The 18,846-nt window shown below is 34.3% G+C and overlaps 1 non-coding gene across 1 annotated transcript; it reads right to left on the reverse strand.

Annotated features, from left to right (window-relative positions):
* Positions 1-17,057: 17,057 nt before the first annotated feature.
* On the reverse strand, positions 17,058-17,166 carry LOC132310718 (small nucleolar RNA R71). Its single transcript, XR_009482688.1, has one exon. It is a non-coding gene; the product is annotated as a small nucleolar RNA R71 (small nucleolar RNA).
* Positions 17,167-18,846: the final 1,680 nt, after the last annotated feature.

Consider the following 18,846-nt stretch of genomic DNA (forward strand, 5'->3'; position numbering starts at 1 on the left):
TTAAAACATACATAGAATTCAATATATATGTCAATGGCCTCCGGCCTCATCTTATACATATTAAATACATTATAAAGAGTGTACTTAGGTACACATTACATACATGGAATCAAAAGATACAAGCTTTTTCAAAATAAGCAAAAGCAAACATGATATGCTAACATGTGCATATTCAATGTCATCAAAAATACTTCAAGACTTCTAACATGTCTAAAAGTGTTGTGTATCCCACAACAAAGCTTCTTTACCTATAAAACACCCAGTAACTTCGGGGTGAATAAATAAGACTAACAAATTTATTCGTAGGGGATGAGCATGCATCGACTCGAATTCTTTAGAGATTTTTAGGACTAACATGATATATTTCAAAAGGGATCATGCCACCTAACGTCTATGTCAAAGATTAGACTCAGGGATTATCTTAAGATACCATGGAGTATAAGAAACAAGAATCATGATATATATACATATATGAAACAAGTCAAAGTTGGGATAATCCAAGAACATGACAAGAAGGTTACTTGAACATAGATTAACATGAATTGCATTATCAATACAATTAAGATGATTGGAGCATTCCAATTAACACGAAAGGGTTAATACACGAAATCAAGAACATGGCATAATATCTATGCTATTAGACAAAGTTGGAACCATTCACATAACACGAAAAGAGTTACACATGACATCAAGGATAATGCATAATATTTACGCAATTAAACAAAGATGGGATATTCCATAAAACACAAAAAGGAAGATACATGGAGTCAGGAGCAAGGCATAATATCTATGCATTTAAACATGGGTAGAATCTACCACATAACACGAAAAGAGTCTTAAACCTTCAAGGAATGCAATACTTAGAATTTAAGGAGTTAAATCACGAATGAAGCATAAAATCTATGCAATGAGACAAGATTGGTGCATTTCACATACACGACAAGTTTAAATCTTCAAGAAATAGCAACTTGAAATTTAAAGAGTGAAATCAACCAATGTGAAAACTTGGATATCGCCTGGATTAAAACCGTACTCTTGAGATCACTTTAGGGCTACTAACCCATGGGTACCTTTCCCCTAATGCGCACTATAATGTAGAGGGACATTCCCCTGTACTAGAACCGAGTCCTAGCCATGTCAATTCTTGATTGATATCCCAAGTCCCAAAATCAATAAGTTGTGCAAGTCAAGATTGTATCAAAATACAAGAAATGCATTAACCACATGTCATGCACAACCAGGATTTTGGAACACACAAGTCATGCCCTAAGTTCTTAACTATGATGGCATGTGAAATGTCAAGAAATCAATGTGTGCATTTATATAGACCACAACCAAGATAAATAGCACATGGAATCCATCGAAGCAAATATACCATAAGTATAAGATACATGATTCAATTGTATACTAAACAACACATGTGTGAATAAACCATTCCGAAACAAATAAGCATGTTTATTAAGCACATTAATGAAACCAAGATACAAAAAGTCTAGATACGTGATATCAAGGCATGATTAACTCGAGGGAGACATAAAAGGAAATTTAATCTACTTAAGGGATTAAATTATCAAGGTTACATGGCAAGTCCAAATGTTCTACGAACAAGGCATGTCAAGGATCATGTCAAGGCCAAGTTCAATGTCAAGTTTCAAGTTCATTTCATACACGACATAACCATGTGAGTTAAGTTCCATACAAAGGAAATGAATAAATATAAGTTTCAAAACTTATCCGATTATGCTCAATGTAATACACGTGAAGGAACTTATCAAGGAAATCATGAATACAAGGTTAAAAACTTAATCAAGTGCATAGAACCATTGAATGGATTTTAATTATTTCATTTAATTAAAATCTCTAGATTTTGAAAGTCATCCAAATGACCTTAATTTAATATATGTTATACAATATGTCATAACTTGATTTAAGAACACATTACAAGTACATTTCATGCAAGTTACGGCCTTGAGTATTGAACTTTAATAGAAGAAAAGTAATAAATGAAAGGTTTCAAAACTTAATCAAATATTCTAGATTTAATATATGTGAAACTATAGGGCGTGCACATCACGAATATCAAGTCGGAATTCCAATGGAGTGAATAGTACACTCGAAGTAATTTAATTAATCTAATTAATTACATATTACTAGATTTCAAAACTTCTCCGATTACTCTCAAATTAATCTTTGTTGAAGAGCATGCTAGGGCCTAATATAATAAGCTATCACATGTTGATTTAAAGCTAGATAAGCCACATGATTTAATATTTTATTCAAGATAAATATTAAATAAAATCTTCATTACTTGTCCAAATAATCTAGATTTAATAAATGTCAATCTACATATCAAGGGGTAATATTCTATCATGCCACATGATTAAACAAAGCTATGGACAACCGGAAAAATTAAATCATTCACAAGAAAAATAAATAATAAAATCTCTAAATTTTGTGATTCAAGCATGTAATCAAGTTGTATAAGCATCACAAGCATGTAATATAGCAAGAAAGTAAATTATAACACCCCCTACCTCAATTTGAGATGAAAACCTCAAAGGCCCACAAAAAAAAAAAATTGTTCCGAATCCACCGAAACCGAAGGGTTTTGTCGGGGACTACACGATCTACATGAATCCCCAAGAAGCCCCATGAAAATCACAACTTGACTTCAAACCCAAACTCAAGAAGTGGTCGGAAATGAATTCTAATAAGGGGGAATGGTAGAACACGTCGAGGGGAACAAAAACCGTGAAGGCCGAAGACTTTTCACTTAGGAAAAGTAAATCAAAGGAGGAAAGAGAAGGTGGCAGCTCCATGGGCATCCATGGCTGCTTCAGGTCATGCAAGGAGAGTGGGGAAGATGAAAAATAAAATATTTCACCCCCCTTTTAAAGAAATCTCAAAAAGTGCCCCGAACGGGCCCCGTCGAGTCTGGAAAAGTGGAATTTGAGCAAACAAGCTCAAATGGCAAAACTTCGTGAACAAAAAAGATTCAAAATAAGAAAATATGAACAACAAAAGAAACGGCATAAAAAACTAAATCCCGAGCAGAAAGTTATGCCCCGAACAAGTTCGGCGGCAACCGGGTCCAGAAACTCTGAAACTGGAGAAAAATGACCAGAAGGAAATTCTATGAATTTACGAGTCAACAAAAAGTGAAAATGAATCCCGTACAAGGATTCAGGCCCCAGACGAGATATTTTGCAATAACTTTCGTTAATTGCACAATGACCCCTATAAAAAGGGTTAATTGCGAAACTGCCCCAGAATGAAAATATCTTCTTAGATACCCCTGAAATAAAATATTTTCAAAAGATATTTACGAAAACACTCCAAGAAAAGAAAATAATTCCAAAGAATTGTGCATCCATGCCCCTATGGACACTAGGAGCAACCAGAATACTTTCTTATAAAAGTAAAGATACGTATTTCGAGAAAACCACTGAAGATGAAGACACGTGAAGTCAAAAACCAACTCCGAGCATGAAAAGTGAGGTTGTGTAAAAAACTGGCAAACGGGGAAAAGACAGAATAGGGAAAAGGACGAAACAGGGAAAAAAACGAAAGGCGCATAGTGTCCGAAAAGTGAAAATGCGAAAATGACTCGGTCCTCAAAGGAAGTTGTCAATCACATGAAAGAGTCTCAGAAACCAATTCCGAGCACTCGAGATGACACTAAGCGACACGAAACAAAGCTCAGAAAAGAAAATTAAACGAAAAAAATTCATTCATAAAATTTCAGGAAAAAGGAAAGGGAGGCAAATGACTAGGTCGTTACAAACTATAAAGAAGAGCCATTGTACTCTGAGAACTCAGCATAATAGAGAACTCTGCCAATGCCTCTAACATCATCCATTCCTATATCATCATAAAGGTAATTAATCCTCTCGGTTCCAACTCAAGGCACCTGCTACCATATTCGTTTTCCTAAGATGATACTTAAGGGTCATATCAAAATCCTTTATCTTCTCCATCCACCTACGTTGCCTCATATTCAACTCCTTCTGAGTTTAGAGGTACTTGAGGCTCTTGTGATAAAAAAAATAACTCAAATTTCTCGTCATATATGTAATGCCTCCACACCTTCAATGCAAGAACCACTACTGCTAACTCCAGGTCATATGTAGGGTAATTATGTTCACGTGGCTTAAGCTGCCTAGAGGCATACGCTACCACCTTACCATCTTGAATCAAAACACAGCCAAGACCTTGATGTGATACGTCCGTGTAGATCACAAATCTCTCACCACTAATTTGAATGGTAAAAACTGGTGCTGAAGTCAATCTCGTCTTTAGCTCCTCAAATGCCTGCTCACAGCGGTGGTCCCAAACAAACTTCACATCCTTTCGAGTCAAATGGGTCAAAGGTGTAGTAATCTTGGAGAAACCCTCAATGAAGTGCCTGTAATATCCTACCAATCCCAAGAAGCTACGAATCTCAGTGACAGTAGTAGGCCATTTCCAACTCATCACAGACTCTACCTTAACTGAATCCACTGAAACTCCATCCTTAAAGATCACATGCCCCAAAAACTGAATTTGCTCCTACCAAAAGTCACACTTCTCAAACTTGGCATAGAACTGATGCTTACGCAGAGTCTGAAGTGTAATGCTCATGTGTCTTTCATGCTCCTCTGAATATTATCAACAAATACTGTAACAAACTAATCCAAGTAAGGTCGAAACACTCGGTTCATCAAATCCATAAAAGTTGCCGGAGCGTTAGTCAACCCAAAAGGCATGACTAAGTCCTCAAGTCAATCTGAGAGAACAACTGCGCCCCTCTGAGTTGATCAAACAAATCATCAATGCGTGGCAATACGTACTTGTTCTTAATAGTGACCCTATTCAGCTCACGATAATTAATACGTAAGCGGCATTACCCATCATTCTTTTTGACAAATAGAACATGTGCTCCCCAAGGTGATGTGCTAGGTCAAATAAACCCCTGATCTTGCAACTTTTGAGTCTGCTTCTTCAACTTACTCAATTCAACTAGCGTCATTCTGTAAGGTGCCCTAGAGATAGGTGAAATACCAGGAGTGAGGTCAATGCAGAAATCCACTGCCCTCTTAGGAAATAAACTCGAAATGTCCTGAAACACATCTGCATACTCAGACATTGTAGGCAACTGCTTTATGGTCACGCGTTACTCAACCACCTCAATGTGGGCAAGAAATCCCATAGTCATGGTGCCCTTGAACTCCCCGCATTTATACTGAGAAGGTAACTTTCCCGAAATTGATAATACAATAATCCTCTCATGATAGTCTGGCTGAGTATGATATCTAGCCAACCAATCTATACCCAAAATAGCTTCAAAGTCCCTCATCCGTATTACTATCAAGTCAATATGATACTTTAACTCCCCAATTGTAACAGGACAAGCATGACATATCATATCAAGTGTCATCGCGCTTTCGAGTGGAATTGTAATAGATAATGCATTACTCATATGTTCAGGTTCTAATCCCAGTATGTCCATAAATGATAGTGTAATAAAAGAATATGAAGAACCTGAATCAAATAATACTATAGCTATACTGCCAAAAATAGTAAGTGTACCTTCCACTGCTGGTGGTGTACGGTCCTGTCTCCCATCTGGAACAACTTACACCATCGTGCTGCTGTGGTGCCTGACCTCTTTACTAGTTATCCTTGCAAGGCTTGGAATAATTATGAGTCAAATGTCCTTGCTTACAACAATTGTAGCAATACCTGATCAATGATGTGGCTGTGCATTGACACATCTCGTGAGAGTTCGCTTCACAAGGTCAAAATATGAATGTGGTTTAGGAAGCCTTTTTAGTCAAATTTACATTTATAAAACCACTACTACTAATAATGAAGCATAGTGAGTAGGGATCGTTCTCAGCGATTAAACGCGTAGTTGAAATTTAACTTCGACTTTAGTATATCATAAGATTGCAAAAGAAAGAGGGTTTGGTTGGTTCATTACACTAAAATTCAATTAAATGAAAATGCAATTGAATTAAATTAAATGAGCTGGGGTTTTAATGATAGGAAGAGAGGTCTTAGGGTATTAGAATCGCCACCAAGCTTATTTACTAATCTATATACTTCTAACTAATTGGAGAAAATATTCTTGTAATCTAGATGTGACTACCAATTGCAATATTAAGAATGAATCATCAAATTCAAGCATGAATTGTTTACCTAACCAATAAGTAAACTAAGTGTAGCATAACCCATCAAGTCTAAGTATGACCCATCAAATTAGTAACAATTGTAGCACATATTAATTTAGAGAAACATGAAAATTGCAATAATAAGCCATGGAATATCAAATTTAAGCATAGATTGTTTACCTAACAATAAGTAAACTAATGTGTAGCACAACCTATCAAGCCCAAGCATATTCCATCAAATTAATTGACAAATCCATTCAATGAAAACCATGCATAGCCATCACTAAATCCTCAAATAATCACATATGACATGCAATCAACATAAAGAATTACTAAGAAGAATTTAATCATAGAAATCAAAGGAGAACCCAAGATTTATTATATACACAAGGCTGTATCATTAATCATAAGATAAATTCCCTAAAAATATGAAAGATAAGGGTTTAGATTACAAACTTGGGGCTCATCCAAGCCCCAAGAAGAAGTCTAGCCAATCATGGAGGAGGTGGATGTGGTCATGGAACCCTCAAGGGTAATTCCTAAACATGGCTCCATTTTCTTCGTCTTCTTCTTTATTGAATTCTAGAGAGAGTGTGTGTGTAGATCTTGAGATGTGTTTTTGGTGCCTCCCCTCTCCTCTTTTCTTCTAATCCTCATCTCTCACTTTTCTAGAGAGAAAACTAAAAAATATAAAAGTTACAATGTAAAAAAATAAAAATGAATCACTCCCTTGTGCCTCCACTTCTTTTTTTTTTTCCCCCAAACCTTAATTCTCTATCTCTAACTTTCTATCTACCTTTTTACAAAATGAAATCTAATAAAATAATGGTTGGCCCATGTAATACCCCTAATTTTAAAAGGAACGTCTCGGTATTTATTTATTTGTTTTAATTATATTATTAATTATTTAATTGATTATTTGACTAATTGCTTGTGTGTTTAATTATATTTTTAATTATTTAATTAATTATTTGACTAATTGCTTATGTGTTTAATTGTATTTTTAATTATTTAATTGATTATTTAACTAATTGCTTATGTGTTTAATTGAATTAGGTGTTATTTGTATTATTTGTTTATTTGATTGTGCGCTTAAGTTGATGTGTTTGATTAATTGTAGTTAATTGTAAAATAAATGATTAAATGTTTTTGTTTTATTTTATTTTATTTTATGGTTATGGTTATTAGTAATTGACCAACTAATTGGGTTCCATGGACTACTTGGATAGGAGGTTTAATGTGTATGGATAATTACCTATGGATAGTTGTATATGTATATATAGAGATATATGTATATATATATATATAAGGGAAAGTAATTTATTAATTACTTTTATGATAACTTTAGTATTAATATTTAATCTGATGTATATATTTTATATATTTATATAATAAGGATATATATAGATTTTATACGTATCATATTTTAAAGTTACTTTTTAATATTATGGTAACTTAAGTATTATTAAATAATCTTGTTAATAAATAATCGTATGTATATAATTTGTTTATTTAATAAGGATATACATAAATTATATACGTATCATATTTTAAGTTATTTTATTTTATTTTTAAGTTGACTTAGATTGGTAAAATGATTAGGGTTATTTTATTTAGCCTATAAATATACAACTATAAGTTGAAAAATGAGGTTAAAATTATATCACGTAATATATTCTAGAGAGAGAGAGAGTTAGAGAGAGAAGGAGGAAGAGGAAGGAATGGGGAGAAAACCCTTTAGAGAAGAAGATGAAGGAAGAAGAAGTTTAACTTTTGATCCAAAAGTTTAAGGCAAGTTTTTCTTCTATCTCTCTCCCTTTGATTCGTGTTTCTATACATGCCTAGAAAATTCCAGGATTTCTTAAACACATAAAATTAAATAATTATGCATGTTGAATTGGATTAGAACATAGGTTGTATGAAATTGGTTCATAATTGTTCTTGTTTTATGACTTGGTAAATTCATTGATTTGATTTGATTCCGTCATGAATTTTTATATGTTTTTTTTTTTTTTTTTTTTTTTTTTTTTTTTTTTTTTTTTTTTTTTTTTTCATATCTGAGGATTGTTGGAACGTAGAAACATGCCTAGGATTCCTTAAACAATAAGAATTGAATTCACAGTAGGGTTTCTGGGTTGAACCGCGTAATAGTACTCAATCCGCCGTTACAGTGCTCGAGCCTTGGAAACAAAGCTCGAGCTATAGGAGAAAAGCTCAAGCTATTGATGTAAAGCTCGAGCCATGGATCGAAAGCTCAAGCTATTAGGGAAAAGCTCGAGCTATGGTTAAGAAGCTCGAGTCTTTAAAGAAAAGCTCGAGCCATAGGTGAAAAACTTGAGCCTTGGATGTAAAGCTCGAGTCTGAAGCAGGATGCTTGAGCCTTGGATAGGGTGTTCGAGCATTTAGGACAAAAGCTCGAGCATTACTTGGAGAAGTTTCATAAATATCGTAGTGTTACTTCTTTTTGATTTTGAAGGGTTTTAAACATCAAATAGGGACTTAGGTTTGGGTTTAAATAAATTTAAATAAACTCGATCATAATGATGTTTGCTATTTGAATATTTTATACAAACGAATGGATTTAATCTTTTAAATTGTTCTAGCAATTGAGATTAAATGTGTAAGATGAATTGGATATGGAGAATGTTTATTCGATAGTATATTAAATTATCATCATGTATAAAATTCGGTTTGTGTAGGATATATGACATAAGAAGTTTAAATAATTAATAAATCATTCATATTTTGTGATAACTTGATATCATATTATCATGGTTATTTCTGGATTGTTTGATGTATTTTCGTAATTGTTATATCAATTGTTGGATTGTGTGGTTTAATGCACCGGTATGGGACGGTGGCATTTTAGGGATGGATTAACTAAAGAAGTTAAGTCCTACTTATTTTTGTATAAGGGAATGGATTGACTAAAATATTAAGTCCTACTTATATTTAAGTTAGGTCAGCTGAACAAGTTGAATGACTTATAGAGAATTATTTGTAGATGATTAATTATATTTGATTATATATATATATATATATATATATATATATATATATATATATATATATATATAAAATTATGGCGCCATGATATGAGCTTGAGTCTCAGGATTAGTGGTTAGGGCGCGTATATCGCTAGGGACGTGTAGCTGGATATAATGTAGTTGTGTGCCCTGGTAGGTCTAGGTACTCATGCCTACTATATATACGTTTTACATGATGCCTACTATTTAGGTTGAGGCAACCCTATAGTCTAGTGAGGTTTCTTTAGTGTGTATTTTTACATATATATATATATGGACTACTAGTTATTGTTGGATTGACTAGGATGTATAAGTGTATCGAATCTCTGCTTAGACTATAATAGAGTAGAATTTGTTTGTGGGCCTGATCTACCATTATTTTTCAGGTGTTTGTCAGGAGTAAAGGTAGCCCATGCTGAGTAGGGATCAATCTACTTCACTCTTCCGGATTTTTCTACATAGAAGTTTCTTTTACGTTTCAGTTTTCTGATGTAGACAGTTATTGCTGTCATTTGTTCTATTTTGGATTTTTCTAGGGGTCCACACAGTATGGATTCCCGAGTTGTATTAGTGAATGATTAATTATATCAGAATGAGTTTATTATTAATGAAAATTTATTCTGAGGTTTTATTATTGGATTATCATTTTAGTTTCTTTTCAGCATTTTATTTATTCTTATTAGATTTCCGAATGGATTATTACTGATTTGTTTTGATATCCTCAAGTATTCAGGTATGGGCCTAGCCAACCCGCATTCGGAAATCCGGGGGTATCACAGCCTATTTGGAAGAAGTCCGACCCAAGTATGATAAGAAAAAAGAAAATTTGATAATTTCCACATAGCTGCTAGGGGCTGGGGAATCGATCCCCCAGCCTTAGGGATCGATCCCACAAGGTTTTTTTTTTTCCCTTTATGCCAATAGTGGGGGATTTATCCCCTAATGCTAGAAATTTCCTTTAAGCATTGTTTAATTCTATTTTGGCCTCGGGCTAATCGATTTGCTTATTGATCATTAGGAACATCATTAAAGGCCCGAAAAAGGTAGAATTGACGTACCACTTTTGAAGGATAAGCACACTGTACGAACAATGGGATGTGGCCTCTTTTTGCCATTTTCTGAACTTTTTCCTACTGTTTTTGCTTGAATCCAAAAAGGCTCTAATGAACCAAAATTTGCCCGTTTAAATCTTATTGACCTGAAATAGACAAAAAGATGAAGGGACTAAAACACCCTAGATTAGGGCTGAAATGTGCAATATTTCAGCACTTATCATGTATCATGAGGTGTGGCTGGTACTAAAGCTATGGATTGATCACCTTCACCAACTCTTTGACGTTTCCCTGCTCGCCAATCTTGTCTACCTCTCTGCCAAGACTGACCCTTCCAGTTTCTTTGAGTCTACTGCTGCTTACCCCTCTGATCTTGTTGAGAGCTGCTAACCCCCTTACTTTTCTGTTACACCTTACGTTCCTTCTGTTTCTAAAAGATAATGTTATTATTATCCTTTATCGCTATAGCACATTCCACTACTTTAGCATACATGTCATAACGATGACCAACCACAAACTTCTTTACATGAGAGATCAACCATTGCTTGAACTTTCTGACCTTATGTAACTCAGTCGCAACAATATGATGAGCGAATCGGGATAGCTCTGTAAACTTTCTCTCATACTCACTGACTGACATATCACTATTCTACTCCAGCTACATGAACTCAATTGCCTTATTCTCCTTCACTGCTAGTGGAAAGTATTTGTCATTGAACCGAGTTTTAAAATTGTCCCATATCATAGCTGTAATGTCCACAACCATCCTGGTCTCTGACTGCCACCACTGACGCGCCTCACCAGATAAGAGAAAAGCACCAATCTTCCTCTTTTGTACCTTAATGCAGTCCATTATCTCAAAATATTTCTCTAAATCTTCAATCCACTTCTAGGCATTAAGTGGATCGGTAGGTCTGACAAATTCAACAGCTCCTAATTTGCTTATAACTCTGATAAATCCAATCATAGGATTCGACGCATGAGGTGCATCCTCCAACTAAACATTGTCATGGTCAATATCACCACGATCGGCACCTCCTTGACCTCTGTCTCTAGTAGGTCGTCCTCTGCCTTTTCTATCTCCTGACATCCTATTTTTAGTAAAGAATGTCAATAATAAGTCTCACAAGTAATTGTACTTTAAACTAGAGCATGATAAGAAGGCAGATAACTCATATGACTATATGCATTTGACAATGAATTTGAAGCAGTTACCCAATCTTTATACACTCCACACTTATCATGCGTTTGTGAAAGGTCATGGTATTCATTACATTACAAAGTTTGAATAATCTAATTTTAATGTATTAAGTTTTTATAAGTTGTTTGGGTTTATTGGGTGGTTCTGTCAGCATGCACTAAGGTTCTGAATTTGTGGAATATCCATGAGATACATCTCAATATATACTACATAGGTGTACAAAACATGTGAAATAAAATAATCATCTATTTGAGCTTGGTGAGAGCATCTCCAATGCCCTCTCAAATGATCGACCTCTCAAACTCAAAATATAACAAATGCATGAAAATAAGGCACTCTAATGGTCTTTCAAAAGACCTCTCATATTTTAAGATTGTTAAAAGTATTGCCAATTATAGAAGCTCTCAAATGACCTCTCAAACATAAAATATAGCAAATAGATGAAAATAAGGCACTCCAATGGGCTCTCTCAAAAGGCCTCTCATATTTTGAGATTGTCAAAAGTTGCTAAAATGAAAATAAAGCACTCCAATGGGCTTTCATGGAATGGTTATTGTATCAAAAAATAACATTTTAGATGAAATATACTATTGGAGTAGAATTGCAAAAATATAACATTTTGATACAGTAACTCCTCTTAAAATATAGATTTAGTATAAAAATATAACATTTTACATTGGAGATGCTCTTGAGACATCCAGAAAGTAGAAATCATCATTGCCACAATTTAAGAACCTACATTTTGGGATACTAAAAGTAAAATATGTAATTATAATATAAATATGTATTGGAGTATATTTATTTTTTCTATTACAAGTCATCCCAACACACGTGGGATAATCAATATTGGGCACGATCCTCGAGAATTCTTGATCATCTTGCTGACTGCATTCTATCTATAGTATAGAATAAAACATGCAAACCCTAGCTAAATGTAAATAAAAGGCGGTTAGAAAAGTTGCATTCATTAAACATTAGTTATATTTAATTACACATTAATTATATATCTTTACATATTCTGAATTCACCGATAAATAGAACTAAGGCTGTTAGATTGTTAATCACTTGATAGATTAGGAAAAAGAGAAGAAACCTAGTTTACAAATGGCAGTGTGAAAACTTGTAGATTAGTTGGTTGGTGATGAGTAAGGCTTATAGAGCGCACTCTAATTTTGTGGGGTTATTCAACATAAGGTAGGGAATCTACTCTCTATTTATATATGTTACGGATTGATTCAAATTACAAGTTTGGAAAAAAAAAAAAAAAAAGTTGATACATATACACACACACACACACATTATGCTTTAATTAATTTGCTTTACATATGTGTGTGTGATTATATTGTTGTGAAATGTTACAAAGAGGCGTATCTTATGCATGGTTCATTGATTGATTTTGTTTATATATGATCATACATGTATATATAATTGGAAGAATTATTCTGAAATTTTAGTTGGGGGTCAGCAACTCGCCATGAGAATGACCGGGAAGTAGTTGGTGTGTGAGATATACATGTTGAAGATTATTAAATTTTCTAGTATACTTGTCTTATGTGTTTCTTGGTGATTTATTCTTTGTTTACATTTCAATGATTCTTATTGCTTAAATTGTATAAATAATTTAGTTGTTCTTTTGGTATTCTATTTTATTGTATATATGAATTTAGACTGTTTTTCCTGTTAGACGCGCGGTTGTGTGCTCATCACAATATTTTTTAGATTTAGTCGAAGTTAGGAATAGAACGATTTTTTCTGAACTCAATTGAAGATTTAGTACTTTGGAACAATAAGTTTTTGTAGTTGGGGAAATATTATGGTTGAATAAGATTTTATAACATTTTATTTATTTTAATTTAACATGTTCCAAAATTGGGGCTTGACAAAGTGGTACCAGAGTCAATTCCTCACCGAAAATGTGGGAGTGTTCACAAAATGACTGATTGTGTTGTCCCATATTGCCTGGTAGAAAGGTTGTTGATACTTGATACTTAATATATTTAAGTACAAAATTATTGTTTTGGAGGATAGATTGTGAGAACCCATATTTTTTATAAACTAAAAGTAAAATTATAATTTTAATATAAATGTTTATTTAGATGTATGTATATATTCGGACTGTTGAGTTACCTATTACATAACGATCCAAACGTTATATATATATACACACACACGCACTCTTGAGTTACCTATTACATAATGACTCAAACCTTACATAACTTTAGATAGTTTGTACATTAATTATATGACTTTTATTCTACATTCATTATACATAAGTTATATTTAATTACACATCAATTATATGCTTTTACATATTTTAAATTCATCTATAAATAGACCTAAGGCTGTTAGATTGTTGATCACTTGAGAGATAAGGAAAAATAAAGAAAACTTAGTTTACAAATTGTGAATGAATGCGTGTAGATTAGTTAGTTGGTGACGAGTAAGGCTTTATAGAGCACACTCTAATCCTGTGGGGTTATTCCACACAAGGTAGGGAATCTACTCTCGATTTATACAAGTAATGAATGGATTCAAATTAAAAGTTTGGAATAAACAATTGTATATATGACGAGTAATGAATGGAGTCACATTCTGCTTTAATTAATTTGCTTTACATATGTGTGTCTGATTATATTGTTGTGAAATGTTACAAAGAGATGTATCCTGTATATGGTCCATTGATTGATTTTATTTACTTGTTCTCGTACATGTGTAACTAGAAGAATTATTCTTAAATCTTAGTTGGGGGTTAGCAACCCGTGATAAGTGCATAAATGTTGCACATTTCAGCACCAAAGTTAGGGTATTTCAGTCTTTGCATCTATCTTAATTTCATGTTTTAGTCCTAATTTATGTTTATGTGTATTTCAGGCCAATAAAGTTAAAATGAGCTAAGAACGGTCCATTAAAGCCTTTTTGGAGTCAAGCAAAGATATTCAGAAAAAGTTCAGAAAATGACAAAAAGAGGTCGTAGTTCATTGCTCGTATAGTGTGTTTATTTTTAAAAAGCGGTCAATCTCGGGCCTTTGATGATGTTCCCAAAGATGAAGAAGCAAACCAATTAGCCCGGGGCCAAAATGGAGCTAAATAAGGCTTAGAGGAAATTTCCAACTCTGGGGGGATCGATCCCTCAGGGTAGGGGATCGATCCCCCAGGACTTGGCAACATTACAGATTTTTTTTTTATTGTTTGGGCTTATTTTGTGAACTATTGGGCTTTAATAGAGTTGTTACTTAAGGCCCAGTGAGCCATTAGATTATGGTTAATATTTATTTTATTTAGGTGAATATTATTAGAATTATTAAATTTTTATTTTTTTTGCTGTACCGTAATCTGGGAAAAAGGAAAAGTTAGGGTTTGAAGAACATTTTTACAGAGGTTTTGTCTACAATTGAAGGAAGAAGAAGAAGGAGCCAAAAGATGGAGATGGAGCTTGTTGACACCATGATCATCTTCTCCATAAGCTAGTTCTTCACTTAGGGCTTGGATGAGCCCTAAGTTCATGTAACCCTAACCTTTGTATTTCTTTTCTTGGGGAATTATTATGTTGTAATTAAATTATATGGCCTTGTGATTTCTTTATATATACATGCTTGATTTGATAAGTTAGGGTTTGTATTGATGAATTCTTCCATTGAAATCTCCAATTGATTGTATGTCTATGTATGATTAATTAGGGATTTTATTCTTCATTAGATGATTAGAACTTAATTTTTTCATTAATTCTATATGTAATTTGCATGTCTATGTGTGATTGCTTTAGGATTATATTCTACATTAAATACTTCTTATAGTTGTGTTTAGTGATGGCCATAACATGATACTTATTTGATACAATTGTCAATTAATTTGATGGATAAAGGCTTAATCTTGATGGGTTGTTTTACAAATTAGCTTTCTTGTTATTAGTTAATTGTAGTTAAGTAGGCAATTTGTGCTTGATTATGTTAATCCATGCTTCTAATTACAATTAGTATTATTCTCTTGATTGATGTGTGCTCTTATTTGATACATTTGTGAATGTGTATGGTGGGTTATGACGTAGTTTTGAATGGGTTCTACACTTTAGTTTAATTGTCATTAAGTAGACAACTCATTCTTGATGTTGATAATCTATGCTTACAATTGTGATTTGTGATGATAATGTGGCTACATCTATAATTACACTAATGATTTCCCCATTAATTGAAAGTAAATGGTTAATTACATGAACTTAGTGGTAAATCCTAACCCTAAGACTCTCTTCATATCTCTTTAATTCTTAGTTTAATTTAATTTAATTTACTTGCATTGTCATTTCTATTTCCATGTTTTCGATTTAACTCTAGTTTAATTACTTCACCAAAAATCTTTTTTTTCTCTCTCTCTCTCTCTCTCTCTCTCTCTCTTGTGCAATCTCATTAGCACTAAAATCAAGTTTAATCCCAACACGCTTTCAATCCCTTGGGTTCGATCCCTACTCGCTCCATACTATATAGTATAAGTGTTTAGTGGTTATATAAATTTTAAAATATGATGCCCACTTGACATTATTTCTAAACCTAAAGTGTTGTGCATTATTTTGTGCACACGCTCGGGTCGCATCATAATTTTGGCACCGTTGCTGGGGATTGACGGTTTAGTTGGAATTGAATTAGGCATCAGGGCTAATTTGATTGTTTTCTTTAAATTACTATTTTCTTACAAATCCCTCTTGTTCAATTAGGTACTTGAAAAGAAGAGGAGCAAGCATTGGATCTTGGCACCATTGTGACGTTGTTGCTACGGACTTTCGTGAGCTTCCTTGAATTTCTTTTACTATAATTGTTTAATTCTCTACATGCTTGCAAGATAGCCCTTGTTGAGGCTATCACATTTTTTTAAAATTCTTGTCCAAGCATAAGCCCAAAAGGAGGCTATTACTTTCTTGATAGAAAGCATCGGCCCTTGTGGAGGCAATTTAATTTTGTGTATTGATATAACATGGGAGTATGGGAACATCGTATGTGGAGGTGGTGAATTATTGTTGATTGTTGTTGTGGTTTGTTGTTTCTAGGAGAATTCTTCCCATTCTTGATTATCCCATACTTAATGGAAAACCAATTCTAAGATCTAGGGCATATGGATAATCTAGGTGAGTATCACCTTCTTAATGGGCATCCATCTCAAGGTGTGTATCCACCCTTGAGAATTCCCCATCTTAATGTGTTTCCACAACCCAATTAAATGTAACAACCTCCAATAATACAAATTCATCCTCAAGATCATGTAGTGTATCCCCCAAATCCTCAATTATCTCTTTGGAATCACTACACTCCAAATGAATACAATGCACCAACATGCATCCGGTTGCCAAACTTTCGGGCAACCCATTATGAAATTAAGCCCGCAACCATCCAAATGTGCCCTATTTTCTATGGGGTGAGCAATGAAGAACCACATAAATATTTGGATGAGTTTTTGGAAGTTTGTTTAATCGTGAAAATCACGGACCTTCCGAAAGAAGTCTTAAAAATGAAGCTTTTCCCTTTCACTCTTCGGGAAAAGGCTAAATATTGGTTCAATAACTTGAGGGCAAATTCAATCACATCTTGGGCTCAACTACAATATGAATTTCTAAAAATATTTTACCCCGTAAGTAGAACCGATGCTATGAGAGCTTATATCCGTGAATTCTCCCAAAATAAGGGAGAACTTTTGCATGAAGCATGGGAGCGTTTGAACGATTTGTTACGGAAGTGTCCACATCACGACATTCGAAAGTGGTAGTTAGTTCGCTGCTTCTATGAAAGCTTATCCGATACCCAAAAAGATATGATTGATGCTTCATGTGGAGGAGCCTATTTGGAAAAAAATGAAAACGGTGTGTGGCATCTTTTTGATTGCATGAGCGAAAATTCAATACATCGTTCTTCATCGTCCCGATTTGGCCAAAATTTAAATGAAGGAGGGAAGAAAACCTCCAGTCTTTCTCAAGTGGAGAGTTCCATGGAAATTGCCGCCGAAATAAAAAATCTTACTCAAAAATTTGATAAATTTCTTTCGAGCCAAAACCCGGCAATTCAATCATCCAACTCTTTCCATTCTCAAAGTGTGATGTGCATGACTTGCTCTAGTTATACTCACAATACTTTCAATTGCCCTCTTGGACAAGTTTTTCCAAGTGAGTATCAAGAACAAGTCAATGCTGTTTTCATTCATCCGGGAAGTAATCCAAATTCTAACTCCTATAATTCCGGATGGAGTGATCCTCACTTCTCTTGGAAAAATTAAGGAGGAGGTATCATTCCTCCTCTTCATAAAAATTCTCAAGAAAAGTATGTACCGCCCCACCTCCGAAATGCAAAGTCTCAAACATACCATTCTCCATCTTATCCTCTTCCAACTGTGAATCAATTCTCCAATTCTCATTCTTCAAATCATCAATCTTTTTCTCATCCACCTCAAGAGGCTCCTAGAAATCCCACTTTTGAGGATAAGGTTTTAGAAGCTTTGGGTGATCTTTGAAAGGAAAATCAAGTGTTTCATTCGCATTCTCAATCAATTGCAAGACTTGAAGCCCAAATTGGGCAAATAGTTCAAACAATGAAAGGGAAATGGCCTATTCAACCCAAACTTAACCAAAAGGCATACTCTATTTCCACTTTGAAGAGTGGAAGAAAAATTGATAACAAAGTTGAGAGACCTAGTGAAGTTAATGTTCCGGTGCAACCAAGTGTTAGCCCATTTCCCATTCCCAATTCCATTCCTACTTCACTAGAGGCAAGTGGTCACATTGAGGAGCCAATTCCATCATCATCATCTTCCTCCCATGTAGAGAAGCTTTATAAGCCAAAAGCTCCATTTCCTCAAGCTTTAAACTCTACTCCATTTTCGAGGCAAGAAGGAAAAATCCATGACATGATGGAAGTTTTTAAACAAGTTAAAATCAACCTTCCTCTTCTTGATGCTATTCGGTAAATTCCACCATATGCCAAGTTCTTGAACGACTTGTGTACTCAAAAGAGGAAGAACAAGGGACCAAGCCCAAAGAAAGTGCTTCTCACGGAGCAAATGAGCTCTATCATTAAGCTTAACACCCCACCTAAGTTTAAAGACTCCGGCGCGCCAACCATCTCTTGTACCATAGGGAACCATGAGGTCAAAAGGGCTCTTCTTGACTTAGAGGCTAATGTTAATGTTATTCCTTACTCCATGTATCTTCAATTAGGTTTGGGAAACCTTAAGCCAACTTCGGTAGTTATTCAACTTGCCAATAGGTCTACAAAACAACCAAGGGGAATTGTTGAGGACATCCTCATCAAAGTTGACAAATTCTATTTCCCGGTTGATTTTGTTGTGCTTGACACTGAGCCGGTTCCCAATCCTACCACTTACATTCCAATAATCTTAGGAAGACCATTCCTTGCCACTGCTAATGCGACAATCAATTGTAG

This window comes from Cornus florida, unplaced genomic scaffold (assembly GCF_030987335.1).
Source record: "Cornus florida cultivar Cherokee Brave unplaced genomic scaffold, ASM3098733v1 CherokeeBrave_3.0.0_Hap2_Chr05, whole genome shotgun sequence".
Lineage (NCBI taxonomy): Eukaryota > Viridiplantae > Streptophyta > Magnoliopsida > Cornales > Cornaceae > Cornus > Cornus florida.